Source organism: Phascolarctos cinereus, unplaced genomic scaffold, assembly GCF_003287225.1.
Source record: "Phascolarctos cinereus isolate Bilbo 61053 unplaced genomic scaffold, phaCin_HiC Scaffold_3;HRSCAF=262, whole genome shotgun sequence".
In the NCBI taxonomy this organism is placed as follows: Eukaryota; Metazoa; Chordata; class Mammalia; order Diprotodontia; family Phascolarctidae; genus Phascolarctos; species Phascolarctos cinereus.
In genome coordinates, this window is record NW_027555736.1 from 191,053,344 (window position 1) to 191,075,582 (window position 22,239).

Below are 22,239 nucleotides of genomic sequence, written 5' to 3' on the forward strand. Positions count from 1 at the left end.
CACTTTGGGGGCAGAATGGAGAAGAGACCGGAATGAGGAGAGATTGTGGCAAGCAGGTCAACCAGTAGGCTATTGCCATAGTCCAGGTGTGAGATAATGAGGTTCTGCATTAAGATGGTGGCGGTATCAGAGGAGAGAAAGGGACATATTGGAGAAATGTTGCAAGAATCAAATTTACAGGCCTTGGCCGCAGATTGAATAACAAGTGGTAAGAGACAGTAAAGAGTCAAGGGCGATACTTAGGTTTCAAGCCTGGGAGACTAGGACGTTGGTGATGCCTTCCACAGTTATAGGTAAGGTTTTAGGGGGAAAGAAAATAAGTTCAGTTTTGGTCATGATGAGTTTAAGATGTTTTCTAGATATCGTCTGAGACGTCTGAAAGGCAGATGGATAAGTGAGACGGGAGGTCAGCACAGAAGTTATGGCTTTAGAGGCAGATTTGAGAATCATCAGTATAGACATTGTAAGTAAATCCATGGGAGCTAATGCCATCACCAAGTGATGTGGCAGAGTCAGAGCAGAGAAGAGGGCCCAGGTCAGTGTCCTGTGGGACACCCATGCTTAGTGGGTGTGACCTGGATGAGGATCTAACAAAGGAGACGGAGAAGGCATGGCCACCTAGGTAGGAGGAGAAACCAAAAGAGAGCAATGTCTTAAAAACCTAGAAAGAGGAAAGCATCGAGGAGAAGGCAGTGATCAACAGCTTCAAAAGCTGCAGAGAAATCAAGAACAGTGGACTGAGAAAAGGCCATCGGATCTGGCCATCAGGAGATCATTAGTAACTTTGAAGAAAAGAGATTGAGTGGAATGATGAGAACAGAAGCCAGTCTGTAGGAGATTAAGATGAAAGTAATTTTTCAGTCACATCGGCCTCCTCACAAACCCATTTGGGATTTTCTTGGCAAAGATACTGGAGTGGTTTGCCATTTCCTTCTCCAGCTCACTTTACAGATAGGGAAACTGAGGCAAACAGGGTCAAGTGACTTGCCCAGGTTCACACAGCTAGTAAGCATCTGAGGCCAGATTTGAACTCAGGAAGATGAGTCTTCCTGACTCCAGGCCCAGGGCTCTATGCACTGTGGAGCCACCTAGCTGCCCAACAGAGAAAGTGAAGGTACCTCTTTGAGTTTTGCTACAAAAAGCAGAAGAGATGTAGAAGGATAGTTAGCAAGAATACAAGGATCAAACGAGGTTTCTTTGGAGATACTAAGACATGGGCCTATTTGTATGCAGTAGGGAAGAAGAAAGTAAACAGGGAGAGATTGAAGATAAGTGAGACGGTGGGGATGACAGAGGGAGCAAACTATTGAGGAGACAGGATATAATGGGATCACTTGTGCAGGTAGAAGGGTTTGAGCTGGGAAGGAGTATAGCCACCTCTTCATGTGAGACAGGACTGAAGGAGGAGATGGTGGCAGAAGGCATCTGAATGATATGGGACGAGGAAGAGGGGAAAAGAGGAAGCTCTTGGTAAATGCCCTCAATTTATTCTGCAAAACAGGCAAGGTTCTCAGCTAAGACAATGGGAGGTTTGAGGAGGGTTGAAAAGGTTTGGAAGAGCCCCTGTGGAGAGTGGGATAGTGAGTTGGTAAGGGAGTTATAGTAGGATTGCCTAGCAGCAGTGAGGGCCCAGTTGAGGTGATATGACATAAATCTGTATTGCGCCTAGCCATGATAGTTGTGTGACTTTTTTCCACTTTAGTTCAACAGTATGTGTGTAGAAGTGAAGGCAGTGGATGCTGGGAGTCACGTAAGGCTGAGACAGGTGGGGAGTAGAAGGCAGGGGAGCACAACTGGTGGTACAGTAAGAGGGCCGGGGGGGCAGCTAGGTGTTACAGTGGGTAGAGCTCTGGCCTTGGAGTCAGGAGGACCTGAGTTCAAATGTGGTCATAGACATGTAACACTTACTGGCTGTGTGACCCTGGGCAAGTCACTTAACCCTGATTGCCCCACCAAAAAGCAAAACAACAAAACAAAACAGTAAGAGGGCCAGGAACTCAAGAGAAGAGGTCAATGTGGAATTGAAATAAGAATTAAATGGCTTAGAATAAGAAAATCTCAGTTGGAAGATCTTCTAGTTCTCGTGTGCCTAAAACTCAAATCCTTTCTATAATATCCCAAACAAGTAGTCATCCAAATCTTTATGACCTCCGAGGATTGGGAACTCACTTTTTCCAGAATTTTCTCCCATTCCACTTTTAAATAGTTTTCATCAATGAAAAATTTTACGTTATACCAAGCTTAAATCTGCGTCTCTTCAACTTTGACCTATTGCCTCCAGTTTTGCCCTTTGGGACCAAGAAAAAGTCTTCTCCCCTTTCCAGGTGACATCCCTTTAAATACTTGAAAACAACTGTGCCCCCCAAGTCTTCTCTTTACCAGGCTAAATAGTCTCAGTTCTTCAACTGGTGCTCTGATGGAATAGTCTCTGGTGAACTCAAAATTCTGGTCCTCCACCTCTCATTATGTCTTGTTCTTCAATGTCTTTTCTAAAATATGGCACATGGACCTAAACACAATACTCTAGTTGTGTCCTCACTAGGACAGAGTATAGTAAAATTGCAATCTACCCTATTTTGGATATTAGACGCATCTTGATGTGCCCTTAAGAATGCATTGTTCCACAGGGTGGCTAGGTGGTGCCGTGGATAAAGCACCAGCCCTGAAGTCAGAAGGACCTGAGTTAAAATCTGGCCTCAGACCAAATACTTGACATTTACTAGCTGTGTGACCCTGGGCAAATCACTTAACCCCAATTGCCTTAAAAAAAAAAGAATACATTGCTCCATCAAAGTGTTGGGTTTTTTTGGGGGAGGAGGGGGGTTTCCCATGCCTGTATAGCAAAAGTAACCAGAAGTTCTCAGAGGCTGTGCCATGGTGCTAACTCTGGCAAGTCCAGCTTGTGGCAGTTTTTGACGCTATTGACTCATTCCAAGGCCCCCATTCCCCATTAGTTCCCCACTGAATATTCTCTCCTCCCTAGGCTTCCTAGACACCACACTCTCTTGAAATAGCCCAAGGGCAGGGAATGGAGAGGGCCTCTGGCTAGCAAAAGTATTCCTCTGAGGGATTGGGCCAAGTCACAACCTGGTTGTTAAAGAGGTGGGAAAAAAAATGGCCATGCTAAATAAGGAAGCTAGAGTAGGATCGTCTAGCAGCAGTGAGGGCCCAGCTGATGTTATGTAACATAAATCTGTATTGGACCTAGTCACAACAGTTGTTGTTCAACAGCATGTGTGCAGGAATGAAGGCAGTGCGTGATGGGAGTCACACGAGGCTAAAACTGGGGGATGGCAGGGGGGAGTAGAAGGCAGGGAGCATAACTGGGGATGCAGTAAAGGGGCCAGGGGCTCAAGAGAAGGTCACAGTGAAAGCAGCTAGGTCTCTCTGATTGGCTCCTTTGCCTGGGTCCTAGAAGGCAGTTCTGGACTTGAGTTAGAGGACCTGGGTTCAGATCCCAGCTCTGTCACTTAATACCTATGTGACCTTTGTCAAGTGACAACTTCTTTGTAGAATCTGTTCAATGAGGAGGTTGGGCTTGGTTGATTTCCCTTATAGCACTAAATCTACCATCCTATGAATGGTGAGGGATCGCTAGATGGTGCAGTGGATAGAGGGCCAGCCCTGAAGTCAGGAGGACCTGAATGCAAATCCAGCCACAGATACTTACCAGTTGTATGACCTTGGGCAAGTCACTTTACCCCGTTTGCCTCAGTTTCCTCATCTGTAAAATGAGCTGGAGAAGAAAATGGCAAACATTTATAACATCTCTGCCAAGAAAAGCCCCAGTGGGGTCAGGAAGAGTCAGACATGACTAATTGACTAAACAACAAGGATGAATGGTGAGAGTGGAGGTGAGAACAAGCTTGCCTGGGGAGCAGCTTCAGTTATCTTGATGACTTCCTCAGGCAAAGGTGACAGCTAGTGGTACTCAGACTCTGAACCAGCCTAGGAGAGGTTCCAGGACCCAGTGCCCTCAGTAGAGGGCCCTCCATAGAGCCAGTAGTCCTACAAGGGACCACCTCAAAGTATGCCCAACCTCCCAAGGAGGGAGGAGGCCTAACATCTAGAGGAAGTCTGGGAAACACCCCATCCATCACCAGCTTCTGGAGGGGAAGAGGTCACCTTCAGGAAGAGGCCTGGGGAGGGAGGGGGAGACAAAACCTCCACTGCCAAAGTGTAGAAGGGGGTGCCCACGTCGTTGACAGCACGAGTCTTTGAAATATTGGGAGGACAGCATCTAGGTCCCCTAAGATTTGGCTGCTTCCAAAAGATTATATTCCCCCAGACTCTCCTCAGATCATGTAAAGGGCTTGGGATAACTTTGCTTAGTTGTGCCATTTTTTGGAATAAATGGATGATAGAATAGAACATTTATTAAGCACTTACTGTGTGCCAGCCAGTGTGCTAAGCCTTGGGATCACAAAGACAAATATGAAGATCAAGGAATTTTTATCCTAAGGGGGGAAGCTACACACACACACACAGACACACACACACAGACACACACACACACACACACACACACACACACACACACACACAGTGTCCCTCCTAAAATCAGTGAAATGTTAAGCTATTAAAGTATATATAATGTTATATATTGAAAGTATATAGTATATATTTACAATATGTTGTATATTATGTAAGTATATATTTATTATAATAATTAGCATTATCTATTACATACATATATAATATATTAATATAGTCATATGCATATATAATATATACATGTATTTATACATACATATATACTTACAATATCATATATACACACATATATGTACATACATATTTGTGTGAATGTATGTGTATGGAAATGGGAACCAAGGAGAAATATATTTTGGTTTGGAAAGTTACAAGGGTAGTCAGTGAAGTCATAGGGAGTGAGTCAGACACACCTATTATAGGAACAATGACAGAGTTGATTTTATTATGGTTCCAGAACTGGAAGGGGGGGTGGCTGGAGGCTGGTGAAGGACATGGAGAAGTACAGCTGATGAATACCTCACATGCTTCTTTAGTATTCACACAATATCTGCAGAATGCAAGCATCTCCACCCCTTGGGTGGACCTCCTATAGCAAACTTGACAGGAACTGGGATGAGAATTGCACAGAGGGATTATTACCTTCACTATTACAGGAAATATCTACATCTATGAGATCACAGGTCTATTGACATACTAGACTGAAGTGCTATACCAGAAGATATCTAGCCTACTGCCTCTGATTCAGTAAGTTAGGCATTCACTCACTAGGCTGAGTTAAGTCACCCATAATAGGGAACCATGCACTAGGGAAAAGTAGAGCAAGGAGGTGTTCTGTGCACTGATCTGACTCACAGATCTGACTTGCCCCCCCACCATGCTTCCTCTTTTGAATGCTTTATAAAAGTATCTCCCATGCTTATGTTACATCCTATCCAGCCCCCTGACTCCTCAAATTCAACCCAGAAAGATTTCAAAATTCCTTTTCCTTAAATCTCTACAAATAAGATTTGCTCACCAGTGCCTCCCAACTCTGAAAGTGAAGGAATGAATGTTTCCTAAATCTAACTTAAAAGCCCTCTAGGTATAATTTAAACCTGTTTCCTCTTGTCATTGATGCTAACAGCTTGGTTCCTGCCTGGCTATTCATAGGAAAAAAAATCTTTAAAATGAGCCAAAATTGTAGCAGAAAAAAGAAAACATTTCTACAGCGAGAAATAAGATCCTGATTCCCTTTTGTTATGACATCACTTATTCATCAGGCTTATATCTATTTTATAGGTAGAAATTTAACAACGGATAGTAAAAGGAAGAACAATTAGCAAATTCATTACTCGGAGCTTTGGCTAGATCTCTATTGTAAAGGACAATCACTTGTTAACTTATGTGAGAACTTGTACCTTGTTTGTAGATGACGATGCTAGCTGGTGTTTAGATGATACTTAAGTTTTGCGAAGTATTTTCCTCACAATAATGTAATGGTAGAAAAGTGCTGACTGAGCTGAGATCCCCACTTTGAAATGTTACATGTAGAGATGCAAACATACTAAATACTCATGGACACTGACTTTAATGAAGGCAGTACTTCTTCATCAAAACAAGTGAGTGCTTTACCACATCATTAAAAGTGGAATAGTACCCTAATGAATGAATTTACTGGTTCTTTTTGGCCAAGAACACCAGACTTTTGGGGTCAGAAGTAATAACATCTGCAGAGATAAACACTGATTTGGGGCATCGGGAATTGAATAGAGACACAATTTAATCAATCAACCAGGTCCAAAGCAAACACACATCCCGAGTGGTTGAATTCAGACTAGTTGAGTTTTAAAAACTGGTTATTGCTTGATTTCAACCATTTTGGTACCAAAAAAACTCCAAAATCCTCCAATGTTTTTTTTTTTTATTATTTATGTTTTTTTTTTTTAATGCTGTAGATAGAGCTGGAATCCTCTGGTAATGCAACTTTACATTTTTATTTATTTTATAATTTTTCAATACATAAGTGCTGGATTAATTCTGTCTTTTCTGTAACTCAAATCATACCTCTGTTGTCAAAACACTTAATTTTCAGTTCAATTAATAGGACAGGTTATTGTAAGGAATTAGAGGTATAAGCTTAACAGCTGCAAATTGGAAGAAATTATTAGCAGGAGGAAGGACCAGTATAGTATAGAGGATAACATGGTTGACTCAGAACTCAGAAGCACCAGCCTCTGCCACACTTACCACAGGCTCTTGGAAGACCATTAAACCTTTTTGAGTCTCAAATTTGACATCTGTAAAAGAGAATAACAATATTTCTAGTAACTACCACTCAAGGATTTTGGGAGGCTCCAAATGATTGTGTCTATAAAGCACCATATAAACATCAATGATGATGATGATGATGTCCAGATCTATGATTTCATCATTGTAGGGAGCTCCCACGGAAGACTTTGGCCCACTAATGCAAATCACCATTGTCTCTGATCTTAGAGAGTAGTCTAGGGACATTGAAAAGTGAAATGAATTGCTGTGAGTTACATAACCAGAACATGGCAGAGAAGAACCTTGAACCCAGGTGTCTCTGACTCTAAAGCCAATGCCTGACAAAGACTAGGTTATGATAAATGTTTGTTGAGTTGAGTTGAAATGAAGAAAGGGGAAGGAATAGGATTATAGGTTTAGAACTTGAGGAGACCTCAGAGGCCAATCCATTAATTTTTTTATTTGTTTGTTTGCTTGTTTTTTAGGCAATTGGGGTTAAGTGACTTGCCCAGGGTCACACAGCTAGTAAGTGTCAAGTGTTTGGGCTGAGGCCAGATTTGAACTCATGTCCTCCTGACTTCAGGGCCAGTGCTCTATCCACTGTACCACCTAGCTGCTCTCCCCCCATTCATTTTATAGATAAGAAATCTGAGGCCCACAGAAGCCAAGTGACTTGCCCAGAGTCAAACAGCTAGTAAGTATCTGAGACAAAATTTGAACCCATGTCTTTCTGACTCTGAGTCCAATGATGTGTCCACTATACCATATTGCCTTTCTAAATGAAGAGATTAGCCCAGGGTCACGCAGCTAGGAAGTGGCTGAGGCAAGATTCACACTCAAGTCTTCTTAACTCCAAGCAAAAGATTTCTCTTGTTCTTCATCTCCAGGTAGACAACCTGGTAATAACACCATAAGCCTGACAGGCCAAGAGGGAAGCTTCCATCCTATGAGGAGCTGGGGTGGGAAAAGTGGTCAGAAGCAGAGACAAATTAGCGTCTTTGCTGATTTCTGCATAGCGGCTTCCCTTACCTTTACCCAGGAACTAAGGATTCTGAGCTCAGTCTTGAAAGACTTCACTGATTTGTCCAAAGACTGATAGGACAAGTAGGCTTACCATTGTCTTTTTTATTGAGAGATGAGGATGCTACCTATAATCACTCTCCCCAAATATGGGATACGTATATACATATATATGGGATATATACACATATTTACATGTATGTGTATATATACATAAACATGTATATAGGCATAAATGTCTCTCTACACAGACACATACTTGTATGTGTATATGTAATATGTATATACATATATGGGAAACATATATTATACATATACCTATATACATACATATAACCAGGAGTTCCCAAGCAGACAAAATTTGTTTTGCAGTCTGAACCTGGGATGACCCTTCCGTTCAACACTGCTCTTCATTTTACCTGTTTGGGACACCACCATTTCTTACTTTCCTTTTGATCCTGACAACTTATGTATAGAACATTCATATACATTCACCATTCTGCCATCGCTGGGTATGTCAATATCAAGCACGCATCTGCAATTAGTATTGGTAATTGACATGACTTTCAACAGAATGCCATACATTCTGTGTTTTTGATAGTACCGAATTTCAGAGCTAATCAAAGTTTAAACTCTTTATTTCAGAAAATCGGTAACAGCAGCTAATTAGCACATCTCATTCTGGATATATTTGCCAACCAATTTCAGAGGCTCATTTGCCTGTTAAGAGATTTTATTGAACACCAGCCCCACTGTCTCTCTCCGTCTTTTTCATTCTCTCTCTCCTTTTTCTTCCTAGTAAACAGCTCATGCTTATTATCTTATTACAGGAATGCCACTGGTTAAATCAAGCTCTGAATATAAATAACCATATTACTGCCATCAGGCATCAGTGTTTATTTAGTGGCTTTTGAATCATGCAGGCCTCTTTGATCTGGTTTGGAATGAGCCATTGCAGTTTTTTGTACAAAAAAGGTTATTTGCAGAGGATACAAGAATATCATTTAGATTAAACATGAAATTAATCAGCCTGGAATTTTATCAGCCATTTCTGCCACCAAATACTAAGGTGTCAAGAGCACGGACAAATGAGGGTTGAACACAGGAGAGCTGGAAGTTCTTTCAGCAGGAAAGACAGACAAGTATTGCAAGATGTCTACCATACTTAGAGAGATAAGCATGCTGTGTATGATAAAAGAGAGCCTGGATTAGTAGACAGGAAGTGAATTTTGGTTTTAATTCAGTCGCTGACCAGCTGTGTGAACTTGGGTAAGTCAACCCCCTCAGCAGAACGTCTGGCACGTGGGGCAAGCCTGATGTGCAGTGAGGGCTGTCCACATGTAGCATCACGTGTCTCTTCGAGAGGTAAAATAGATGTTTCTAACTTCTACTCCCCCATCCTTCTCCAAAGGAGACTTTAATTCCTGCCAGAAGGGGAAGCAGGAAGTTGGGGCCAGAGACAAATACTTTGCTCTCCCCAGAGAGAAGGAGTACTAGGACAGAATTATATCTGTATGTCCCCTTAAATATTGTTAGTCTAGGGCAGGGGTGTGGAACATACAGCCCTGAGGCCACGTGTGGCCCTCTAGGTCTTCAAGCACAGCCCTTTGTCTGAATCCAAACTTCACAGAACAAATATCCTTAATATTTTGTTCTGTAAAACTTGGACTCAGTCAAAGGAGTGCACCCGAGGACCTAGAAGGCCACATGTGACCTTGAAGCCACAGGTGCCCCACCCATAGTCTAGGGGATATGATTTTCAGATTCAGTTTAACTTCTGATTGCTGCTTCATTATTGGGGGGGAACAAGACCCCAAGCATTATACCAAAACTTTAGCCCTTACCCACCAAATACCAGTTCCACAATGAACACACATACAGCAATTAGCCAAGAAACCCACTATCCAAATAGATAGCAAAACAAATCAGAGTGAATATACATAGGAGAATATATGCCAGATAATATGGAGTAAAGAAGCTCTCCCATTGGGAGTGAAGTAACTCAGCTCAACCAAGCGACAGTCCCAGAATCTCACCCAAAGGCAAGTTTCCCAAAGTTTCTAGTGTAACAAGCTGGGGACAGACATGAAAGAGACTGCCATCTCCCCCCATGTCAGCTTCTTCCCAGAATCTTTTTCTTCAGTAATTTGAAGTAGAGTTGGCATCATCCATCTTGTGTCTCAAAGCTGCAAACTAGAAGCTCGTGACATGACTTGAAGACTGAACTAAAACTGAAAAGCTCTCTCTCTCTGTCTGCCTCTCTCTCTTTCTGTCTCTCCCTGTTTTTCTATTTTTCTGTCTTGTCTGTCTCTGTCTCTGTCTCTCTGACTCTCCTTCTCTCTCTCTTGTCTCTGTGCCTGTCTATGTTTGTGTGTGTGTCTCTGTCTCTCTGTCATTCATTTCTTCATCATCCCTCACAGTACATTTTCCTCCTCTATAACAAACAAGGAGGTAGCACCAGGTAATAAGGATTCACATTATATATAATGCTTTAAATTTAATAAAATGCTTTCCTCACTACAATCTTTGGAAGTAGGTGGTACAGAAGGCATCAGCTTCATTTCACAGATGAGGAAACTGAGAGTCAAAGAACTTAAGTGACTTGCCTGGTGAATATCAACTCTGAAATTCAAAAACCCTGGTCTTCTGACATCAAGACTTCTGGAAATTTTTCCTTCTTGTAGTCGTTGTTTAGTCGTTTTCAGTTGCGTCCGACTCTTCATTCTCCCTTCTGGGGTTTTCTTGGCAAAGATACTGGAATGGTTTGCCATTTCCTTCTCCAGTTCATTTTCAGCTGAGGAAACTGAGGCAAACAGGGTTAAATGACTTGTCCAGGGTCACACATCTAGGAAGTGTCTGAGGCCAGATTTGAACTCAGGAAGATGAGTCTTCTTGGCTCCAGGTCCAGCATTCTATCCACTGCACCAACTAGCTGTCTTTTCCCCCACTCCTGCAACCAGATATTTGTTGCCTTTCTCAGTAACTGCTCAGTTACAAAATGCTGTGATTCACTTTTTAACATAAATATATTTACATACACATAATATATACATATATACCTCATCTCCCTATTAAATTGAAAATGGCAGAGGCAAAGACTAAGCCTCTTAGCACCAAGGATAGATTGATTGATGAAAATGATGATGTTGGAAACATGGCATTTCAGTGGCAAGGCTCACCTGAATTGGATCTTTTGTAAAATGGAAGTAATAAGGATTTTTCTTAGCTTGTGGTAGCTTTCAGGGGCTGTTTTTTCCCCCTTTATCTTCTTTCACTGCTTCTGTCTTTCTAGGATCAGAGATACAGAAGAAAGGATGGGTAAGTCGATAGGTAGATCGATGTGCAGAATAATTAAGCAGCATTAGGCACTAAGATACAAATATAAGCAAGTGAGACTATCCCCATTCTCAAGAATGATATTCAAATTCTTACATTCAAATCTAGGGAAAGAAGAAATAGAGAAGAGCTGAAAACTGGGGGTAGGGGAAGGGAAAGGTTGCTGGAGTCAAGGTGGAGAAATCCAGAGACTGAAGTGAATATGTCTGGGGCTTCTCATAAAATGATGGTCAATAAGCATTTATTTAGAGTGCCAGGCCTGGAGTCAGTTTATATTAGATCTCTTATATTATATTCCATTTAATATATTTATACATATAATATATCATATATTTATTATTAGAGTTTTTCTCTATGTGTGTCCTATAACTACATGTGTGGAATGGATATCCCCATAACTAGAATAGACCTTCCCTCAACAGAGGTTATGGGGCAGCTAGGTGGTACAGTGGACAGAGTGCCAGGTCTAGAGTCAAGAAGACTCATCTTCTGGAGTTCAAATCTGGCCTCAGAAACTTCCTAGATGTGTGACCCTGGACAAGTCACTTCACTCTGTTGGCCTCATTTTCCTTATCTGTAAAATGAGCTGGAGAAGGGAATGGTAAACCACTCTAGTGTCTTTGCCAAGAAAGCCCCAGATGGGGTCACAAAGAGTTGGACTCCACTGAAAACAACTAAACGACAATAAAAATGTGCCAGATCCTATACTAAGCTCTAGGGAAACAATGAAAGTTTGTAAAAGATAGTTCTTGCCCTGGGGGAGCTTACAATCCAATGGACGAGACAATAAACAAATATTTTTTAATAAGCTGTATGCTGGAAAAAATAGGAAATAATGAAAAGAGGCACTAGAATTAATAGTGGTTGGGAAAGGCTTCCTGCAGAAACTTTTTGTTTTGTCTTTACACCTACAGATAGCACAGCACCTGGAACAGAGCTAGTGATTTTCCTCTCTCTTTAGATTGTAAGCTCCTTGAGGGCAGGGACTGTCTTTTGCTTAGCTCAGTGCCTGGCACATAGTAAGCACTTAATAAATGTTTATCAGATGACTGACTGCTTAATTAATGCTTGCTGAATTGAATTTGATTGAATTTCCATTGATATCACTTCCTGTGATTTCCCTGAACTCTCTACCTGGAGAATAATTAGTTCACCTTACGAAAAACTTCCGGATCATAGGTTTAGAGCTGGCAGGGAACTTAAAGATCACCTAGTTCACCTCCCTCATTTTATAGGCAAGAAGCCCAGAATGGTTAAGTGACTTCTCTAAGGTCACACAGGGGGTGGCTAAGTGGTAGAGTCAATATTGTCCAACAGCTTCCTGATCTCTGTTGTAGCAAAGCAGGATCATGGATTGTTTTCACTTAGTACTGTGTGAGATGTCAATCAACTGACTCTCCTTCCTTCTATTCTATGGCATCACTAGGCCTTGGGGGACAACTGACTTTCCTCATGAAGAGAGGCCAGGACAGGAAGGTCACAGCAGCCCACAGCCTATGCAGCAGCCTCAGACTTCCTAATGCCCCAGAATGGGACATTCTTCTGTGGCCCAATCAGCATGTCCTGGGTTGGCAATAAAAACCAGCTACAATATCTGATGGGTTTCAGCTGCTAGATAAATGACTATCGAGTTGTCGTAGACATGACTTGTGATAGTCAGGACTCATTACAAGTATTCTCTGTCTCCACGTTTAACTCCCTGGACAATTATTCTAGACCACAAGAATCTTCTGCTTAGACAACATTCTTTAGCTCTTTCCCATTGATTAGTATAAGTAAGATGAAACTTCTTGAGGGCAGGGACCATTTCTGTTTTTGTCTTTGTGTCATCTTCAGACCCTAGTACAGTGTTCCAACTTTTTTTTTTTTAGGCAATTGGGGTTAAGTGACTTGCCCAGAGTCACACAGCTATGAAGTGTCAAGTGTTTGGTCTGAGGCCAGATTTGAACTCAGGTCCTCCCGACTTCAGGGCTGGTGCTCTATCCACTGCACCATCTAGCTGCCCCATACAGTGTTCCAACTTTAAAAAAAGTTTGTGTTTTTTTTTTTTTCAGTTGAATTGAACAAATGAAAACCTTCATATGGATGAAGTCCCAGGGTACTGGGACACAATAGTAGGACAAGTAGAGAAGTCCATGTTGTTCAGTCATTTTTGAGTCATGTCCGACTCTTCATTATCCTATTTGTGATTTCCTTGCCAAAGGTATTGAAATGGTTTGCCATTTTCTTCTCCAGCTCATTTTACAGATAAGGAAACTGAGGCAAATAGGGTTAAGCAACTTGCCCAGGGTCACACAGCTAGGAAGTGTCTGAGGTCAGATTTGAACTCAGGAAGATGAGTCTTGCTGACTCCAGAACTGGCACTTATCCACTGAGCCACCCAGCTGCCCAGAGAGGTGTGTAGGCGCCTAAAATACAGACCAATTAAGCAGGTGACAGAGCAGTGTGGGTATTAAAAGCCAAGTGAATTACAGGATCCTAGAAAGAGAAGAGTGGGAATCATTCTGCAAGATTCATAGAGATGAGAAGTAGAATCAAGAGTATGGCAAGATTAGCAAGAGGTATAGACCTAGGGTTAGAGTGAATATTATGGGAATTAGGTGTGATGCGAAAGCGACAGGGTCGCCCTAGAGGTTATAACTCATGTTCTAGAATGCCTGAGTAGGAAGTGAGTTTTCATCAAAGTGCCTGATGAGATACTATACTCTACTAGTAGAGAAATAAGAGAGTAATGTCCCCCCTCTGTTGGGCCTCAACCATCCATAGTCATCAGTTTTGCCTCTTGTCTTAGATTCTACTATGATTTTTTTTCTTGGTGTGGAGCAGACTAGGGATAGGGGGATGGGAGAGAAGGATCATAGGATTATAGGTCCTAGTGCACAGTGGCCACTGATGTAGCCTTTATAGTTCTGAGGATCCTTATCCCAACTCACATTCACACTGATGAGTCAGTCTCTCAGGGCAAGGCCACATTGCCCTTCCAAGATCTTAGGGGCATCCTGAAGTGCTAGGCTGATTTTTTAGTGCTATTGGTTTATGGTTTCATTTCCATGGATTCACCTCAGTATCAATTTAATGATTCGTATTCCAGTATCATTGGGTCCATTAACATCAATCAGTTCTTACAAAAGGATATTTACTGAGAAGATATAGCAAGACCAGAGATACAAACATTGTCTACACTGCCTCCTTCTGCACCCCCTCCCCAACATCTGGGCTTTTTTTTATTCCACCCTAAGCTACTTTGGTCTCTGGGGTGAGTTGACCCCAATTTAAAGCAATTACTACAAAGCATTTATTCCATCAAATTCATTTTCAAATGTGGCTTAGGTGATGGACAAGTCTCTCTCTCTTTTAGGACCCAGAACACACACACACACACACCACACACACACACACACACACACACACACACACACATTTAAGGCAATTGGGGTGAATTGACTTGCCCAGGGTCACACATCTAGTGTCTGAGGCCAGATTAGGACTCAGGTCCTCCTGACTCCAGGGCCAGTGTTCTATCCACTGTGCCACATGGCTGCCCTAGGGGCCCAGGATCTTGACTAATAAATCTACTACTGGGGGGCAGCTAGGTGGTGCAGTGGATACAGCACCAGCCCTGAAGTCAGGAGGACCTGAGTTCAAATCCGGCCTCAGACCAAACACTTGACACTTACTAGCTGTGTGACCCTGGGCAAGTCACTTAACCCCAATTGCCTAAAAAATAAATAAATGAATAACTCTACTAGACTAAGTCCCACTCACTCCTGGGGTTGTATTGGTCTGCAAACTGTTGCCTCTACACTGGACCCTGGACCTCCAGTGGCTCATGATTCCAACCTTTAGAATCTCACAAGGCTTCTTTCCTCACCTCAAGGCTGGAAGAACTCTTCACTCAAATACAGCCAAACAAGAAAGAGAAACCACCTTGGCCACTTTTAGGGCCTTTTGAATCCACTCTCAGTTCTGGTTCAGTAACCACTTGAAAAGCTCCTCTTCTTCACATGGTAAAGGGATTGGCAATGATCAGAATACCTGCTTATGCTCTGAATTTGGGCATGGGGCCCTTTCTGTATACGTCATCATTCCTTTCCAGAAGGAGGCTTCCCAGGACTTTCCACAAGGGATGGCAGCAAATAGGGCACACCCGGCATGCTCTAAGGATCAGGCTCCCCTCAGCCAGGACCCCACTATACTCAGCAAAGCATCTTGACTGACTGATTGATATAGAGCTACCAGGGACCTCAGGGGTCACCTAATTGAACCCTTTTATTTTACAGATGAAGAGGTTAAAGGCCTTGTCCAAAATCACACAAAGGATGTTCTCACGTGCTCCCTCAGCTATCTGGTCATTTGGAAACTCATGCAATGACTAGGGACTGAAAGCCAAAGTTTGGGAAAGGAGGGTTTGCTAGGGATATTTCGTACCGAGTTACTCTGTCTCTCCCACAGATCCCTTTTGGTCTCAGCAGAGCTGGTGTTTCACCAGAACCTTCAGAAGACAATTTATGCTAAGAGTCCTGAGCCCTGGGCCTCTCTGTGTCTGGCCTCATTGCATCAAATTATGTTAGAAAAAAAAGTTACATATCACTGAATCTTTTCTTTCCTTCTCTCTTCTTTTCCTTTCTTTTTCTTCTTTCTTTTTCTTTCCTTTTTCTGTCTAAATAGGGGGTGGGGAGAGGGTTAGGTGGGGAGGTGCTAAGTGTTTGCAGCTGTGGATACCTAGGGAAAACTTCCTGCCATCCCCAGGACTGGCACTGGGGGAGAAGGAGTGCTCTGTTTGAGTGCCAAACGTGATACTGGCTTAATAGATCTGAGACTAGGTTGTTCAGCCAGTCAGCATCTCAGCAAGAGCACCCCCTTCCTGAGCAAACATGGAGAGCTTGCAAAAACATGAGTGTGATAACTGGAGCTGGATTCATTCTGACTGAATAAACACGCCCTGGGAGACAGAGGATATTTTCCCGTGTCTCACGTCAGCACTGTGGGGAGGTGATTTCTCTCCTGACAACCACACCCCAGGTCGTCCATTATTAGTCACCACATATGCTTCTCTAATACAACACTAGGTTATGTTCCCCTGACATTCTGCACGTCCTTCAACTCCAGTGGTGACTATTTACCATCCTCGGGGCAAGTTTGGCTGAATGATATCCCGTGCAACCCGTTTGTTAACAGAAGCAGCTGGGAACCAAGTTTGAGTCTCAAGTTTTCAATGCAGGCCCCGTTCAAAACCCCTCAGACTTTTATTTATGCATGCTAGAGAGAAACAGGCAATCCAAGGAGAAACTGAATTCTTAGTTCGTTCCACTTTATCGAAAGCTCATTTGGCCTCCATCAGAAAGGACTGGTGCCAATTTGAATCTTTAATTGAAAACCCTTCCATCTGGAGATTGGGGTTTCCGGCTGTTCATAAACTGATGGCCTGGGCTGCTGAGGAATGGGAACACAGTGGAACACCATGCAAACAAACAAACAAAAAAGATGTGGTTCCTCACTCAACTCTTCCCAGGCCTAAAACTCTACAGAATGTGCATTTTAGCAAATAGTCCCAGATCTCCAAGGTAAGGGTACTTCAATCATTCACTACCATAGATGTCTGGTCACTCATAAGGATCAGAGATTAAGAGCTCAAAGGGACTTTAGAAACCATCTAGTACAGTCTCCTTATTTAACACGTGAGGGAATGAGGACCAGAGAAGCTTAGGGACTGGTCCAAAATCACACAGATTCTAAGTGGCAGAGATAGAATCCAAAACCAAGCCTTCTAATTCCAAATGCAGTTCCCCTTCTAATGCACCATTCTACCTGTCTTCAGGGAGGTTATAAATGGCCATGGGATAAGAGGTAACTCCAAATATTAACACTAAATGTTAGCTTTTGTCACATTGATAGCAACCTGTGGCTGGGTTGAAAGGCAATGTATTTGGCATTCAATAAATATTTGCTAATTTATTGATAAAGAGTGCAAAGTCTTAGGTTACATTACTCATTATTCCATTGGCTTATTGTCTTTGGGTAGGTTGTTTCACCAGTGGGGGCCTCAATTTCCTCATCTCTAAAATGACAGGCTTGGACAAGATGGTCTCCAAGGGGCCCTCATGCTCTAAGCCTATGATTCTGTGTTTTATAATCCTCTAAGTCACTTAAATTCTCCAAGCCTTCATTCCCTAATTTATAAAACAGAGGTAACACCAACTTTTCCTCCATATCTTAGGACTGAATAATAACCTAGCATCCCGTCCTAAAGGCACAAGAATGGAATACTTCAGGGAAGTTCTGCGTGAAGATTCTTTTTTTCTTCCCTGGTTGTCAACTCAGAATTACTGTCTTGTTCAAAAGCCAATATAGCCTTATTTGGAGCCAGGTTTCATAGGTGGTGACATAATCTGACCAGCCCAGACTAGTTTCCTGTGTCCTTCTCACTACCCAAAGATAGACAGAGACTAGTACTCCCATATAAGGGTCCTCATTCACCCAAGGACTCACTGATGCCTCCCAGATCCATACACAAATATGCAGATTGTAAGGGAGCCACGCTAATTCACACAAAATGAACAATGGAGATCATAGGATCAGTGATTTAAGTTTGGAAGGGTCCTGTGAGGTCAAGTCTAACCCCCTCCTCTTACCTCAGAGAGCTTAAATGGTCACAGAGTTAGGAAGTAACTGAGGCAGAATTTGAACCCTAGTCTTCATGACTCCAAGTCCACTACAAATACTGCCTTTCTGGAGGTGGTATTCTAGTACTACAGGTGAAGAACTTGGTCCCTATGGTCCTGTGATAATTTCAATTGCAAAGTACATCATGTTGAACTTTTTTTTTGTACTTTTGGAGCTCTTTAGAGTCAAAATGGGGTCACAGAGTCAAATATGCCTGGAATGACTGAATAACAACATACCTATACATCAAATCTGTCTATACCTATACATGTAATCTATATCTATACCTATATCCATAATCTGTCTATCCTATACATGTAATCTCTACCAGTATCTATCTATCTATCTATCATCTATCTATCTATCTATCTATCTATCTATCTATCTATCTATACAATCTATCTCTATAATCTATACTTGTACCTACACCTTTATCTATCTATCTATCTATCTACCTATCTATCTATCTATCTATCTATCTATCTATACCTATATATGGCATGATTTAAGGAGGAGCCAATCAAGGAAGCCTCTTGGCCTTTAAATCTACCATTCTTCATTTATTAGGGATCTTAAAGATTTTTTGGTGTTCATGAATCTCATTTCAAATTGCAAACACCCAATACCTTAAGAATATTATCTTGTTTGTGACTCTGCTCTTTAGCGATTATTAGAGCAAGAATGTCCCATAGAACAGAAGATAAGCAGAAAATGATGCTAGAAGCAGGAAAGACCTTGAACAAGAATATGAAAAGACACCAGGACAAACTCTGCCCATTTCACAGCTGGTCCTGGGAGTTAGGATCCAATCAATAATTGATCTCACTGATGTGGGCACTCTTTCTTCCAGTGTATATGGGAAATACATCCATGCCTTCCCATCCCATGTGATCCTTATCTATGAACTTCCATAAATCCTTTACAGATACAGGTGTTGTAAGTCTCAAACAATATAATGCATATAAAGTACTTTGCAAACCTTAAATCACTATATAATTGCCAGTTATAACTATTATTATTTTTAGCCTCCATTTCCAGGGCCTCCAGTGTGTTGAAGACTTCATTCCCTGAATCTTCTATTGCACTCCTGCTGAGCTCAAACATATTTATAAGACAATACAAGGATATGCCGGTAAATGTTTAACAATTGGACTCCAGAAAAAATTATGCATACAAACTTTTAAATTTAATCTATATTAACACTTTTTTATATCTAGATAATCAAAACAAAAAATCAAGCCCTGATTTGAAGCCAATTGCCACTTTCTAAGGTGTAAATCTTTACATGGAAAACTTAACAACTAGTACCCACAAGCCAGTTAGAGCTGGCTCCAGGACATCCCATGTTCCCTGGGAGGCCTTAGATCTTTTAATATTTCTTTTGAATTCTCCTTATAGAAATTGAAGTAAGCAGCCTCTGGAAATCAATATCCACAATGACTAAAACAACATAAATGAAAAGAACAAGAGCAAAATAATTAAAATGACATGTTACAAAACTATCTAAGACTTGAAGTGGAAGGCTATGATACAACCACCACATATAATGGTAGACTTTATTTTGATGTGCAAATAAATCTTGCTGAACTGGTGTTTCCCCCCCCTTCTTTTTTTATTCTTTTTTTTTTTTTTATAAGAGATGGCTCTCTGGGAAGGAGAGTGAAGAGGGATATATCAGGGAATTTCAGGGATGTAAAAACCAAATATATCAATAAAACTTTATTTTAAAAAAATTCCCCTTGCAAGCTATAGAGCCCTCTCCCACTAGCTCAACAACAAAAATAATTTATGCCTGAAGACTAGTAAAGAATACTAAGGAGAATGTGGTTTCCTCAGCATAAATCATCACTTCTCCTGGAAAAAAAAAACATTATAAATGCTGAATGAGAAAAACATTTTCAGACAGGACAAAGGTGTTGATTTGTTATATTTGGATAGGTTTTTTGTGGTTTAGTTGTTTTTCAGTCACGTTCAACTCTTTGTGACCCCATTTGGGGTTTTCTTGGCAAAGATACTGGAGTGGTTTGCCTTTCCCTTCTCCAGCTCATTTTACAGATGAGAAAACTAAGGCGAACAGGTTAAGTGACTTGCTTACGTAGGTCACACAGCTAGTAAATGTCTGAGGCTGGCTTTGAACTTAGGTCTATCCTGACTCTAGGCCCAGCACTCTATCTACTGCCTATTTGTTTAAAAAAAAAACTTGTATCACCTTTAAAAAAGGAGGGTGTAAGTTAGTAGGGTAATGACAGAAATGCAAAAGAGAAGCACAGAGACAGAGACAGAGACAGTAACAGAGAGAATAGCAATAAAACATTTTTTAAATACATAGAAGAAAACTGAAAGAAGCTTTGGTGAAGATACAAACCAGACAATTTTGTTACTACCTATTTAGTGTATACTGTTTCCCCTACCTCCACCTCCCATCCTCAGATGTCAAAGAGGAGTCTGTTTATTTCATTTTAGTCTTTGTAGCCTCATTGCTTAGCACGGTGCCTGGCTTACTTAATAAATGCTCATTGATTAAAAAAAATGATACATTTGTTCTAGATTCATACAGAATACTCTCTTTTCCCCCCTTTTTGTTTGCTGAACTGTTTGTTGATGTTAAAGTTCATAATAAAAAAGAATGTTAAGTTTAACAATTCCAACCCATGTTGCACTGCCACCCGGATATTCTAAATTCCTCTGCTGGCTAGTAGCCTGGGCTTCTGGTTCTTCAGTTTTCCAGGCTATGCATCCTGTGCATACTGATAGCAGCTTGGAGCCCTGCTGCTTCCCAGTGGGGACAGGGCTAAAACAGTTGCTTGCCTCATACTAAACCAGACTCACTTTATTCCTGTGCCTTGTGGGTTCTAACTGTCATCAAAAGCAAATAAAAAAGGTGGTATTTCCCTTTAAGTGGAGGCATCAGGCTAGCCCTGGAGAGGAAGAGTCGGAGCTTTAGACATCCACTGATCCCAGACACCCACTGACAAGAACTAAAAGCCAAAGGGTGGTCTCAATCGGTGTGAAAGACAATTTTCCATTCATTAGTGAATAGTAATGGCTAATATTTACATAGGATTTTAAGGTTTGCCAAACACTTGACATGCATTATCTCATTTGATTCTCATAGCCGATAACCCCCCCAGGTGTAAGCACTTTAGTATAGTGAGTGGTACATAGTAGCTGCTTAAGAAATTGTAATGACTGAGTGCTGTTATTATCCCCATTTTACAGATGAGAAAAATAAAGCCCAGAGAAGGGAAGTGATTTGCTCAGAATCACACAGCTAGTGTCAGAGAAGGGATATGAAATATGAACCCAAGTGCTCTTGACACCAAATCCAGTGTTCTTTTCATCATACCAGGCTGTTTTTAAAGAAACAAAGCTTTTAAGGAGATCAGCACAATATAGTGCAGGGGTGTGGAACCTGTGGCCTTCTATGTCCTTGGGTACAGCCTTTTGACTGAGTCCAAGTTTTACAGAACAAATCCTTTTATTAACAGGATTTGTTCTGTGAAGTTTGGATTCAGTCGAAGGGCCGAACTTGAGGACCTAGAGGGCCAAATATCCCCACCCCTGGATAGTTATTGCTGTGTGCTGAAGCCCTCCCTGGGCTTCAGTTTCCTTGTTGAAATCAATCAGGTTTCAATCTCAATACAAATGAGTTAAACAGGAAATGAGTTCCATTGTTAGATTGCTTTAGTCAAAAACTTCAGTATTCCTACATTCCATTCCACCCATCTCCTTGTCATATGCCAATCAGTACTGCCATTGCTACTGGACACAGTATCCCAACCCATTTCCCTATAGCTCCACTTACCATCCCTGTCACTTCCCAAAGTAAAACACTCCTCCCTGGCCCTCCACTTCCCTATCTATGTTCTCTCCCCCATTAGAATATAAGCTCCCTGAAGACAGGCACTTACAGTTTTGAATTTGTATTCCCAGCAGTCAGTAGTGTCTGACATAGTAATCACTTAACAAATATTTTTTTCAAAGGGGCAGCTAAGTGGTGTCATGGATAGAGCACTGGTTCTGGAGTCATGAAGACCTGAGTTCAAATGTGACCTCACACTCTTGACACTTACCAGCTGTGTGACCCTGGTCAAGTCACTTAACCCCATGGTCTAGCAAAAAAAAAAAAAGGAAAAAAAAGAAACCATAGCCACCCCAAGATGATACATATAGTGTTAAGTCATTCTGAGTTAGCCAGTGAAATTTCTCATTTCTTATTTTACTAACTCAGTAGTCAAAGAGAAGTATTTCTGTCTATGGTAGTGGGAGCAGCTCACATTTATACAGCACTTTTAGGTTTGCCAAGTGCCTTACATATAATCTTTTTTGTTTGATCCCCTCCTGCCTCAGGGTGTCTGTTTTTCCCTCACCATCATCTGCCCACCTGGATCCAGCTAGGTGATAGTGGATGGAGCACTGTGCATGGAGTGCAGAAGACGTGAGCTCAAATCCAGCCTCAGACACTTACTAGCTATGTGA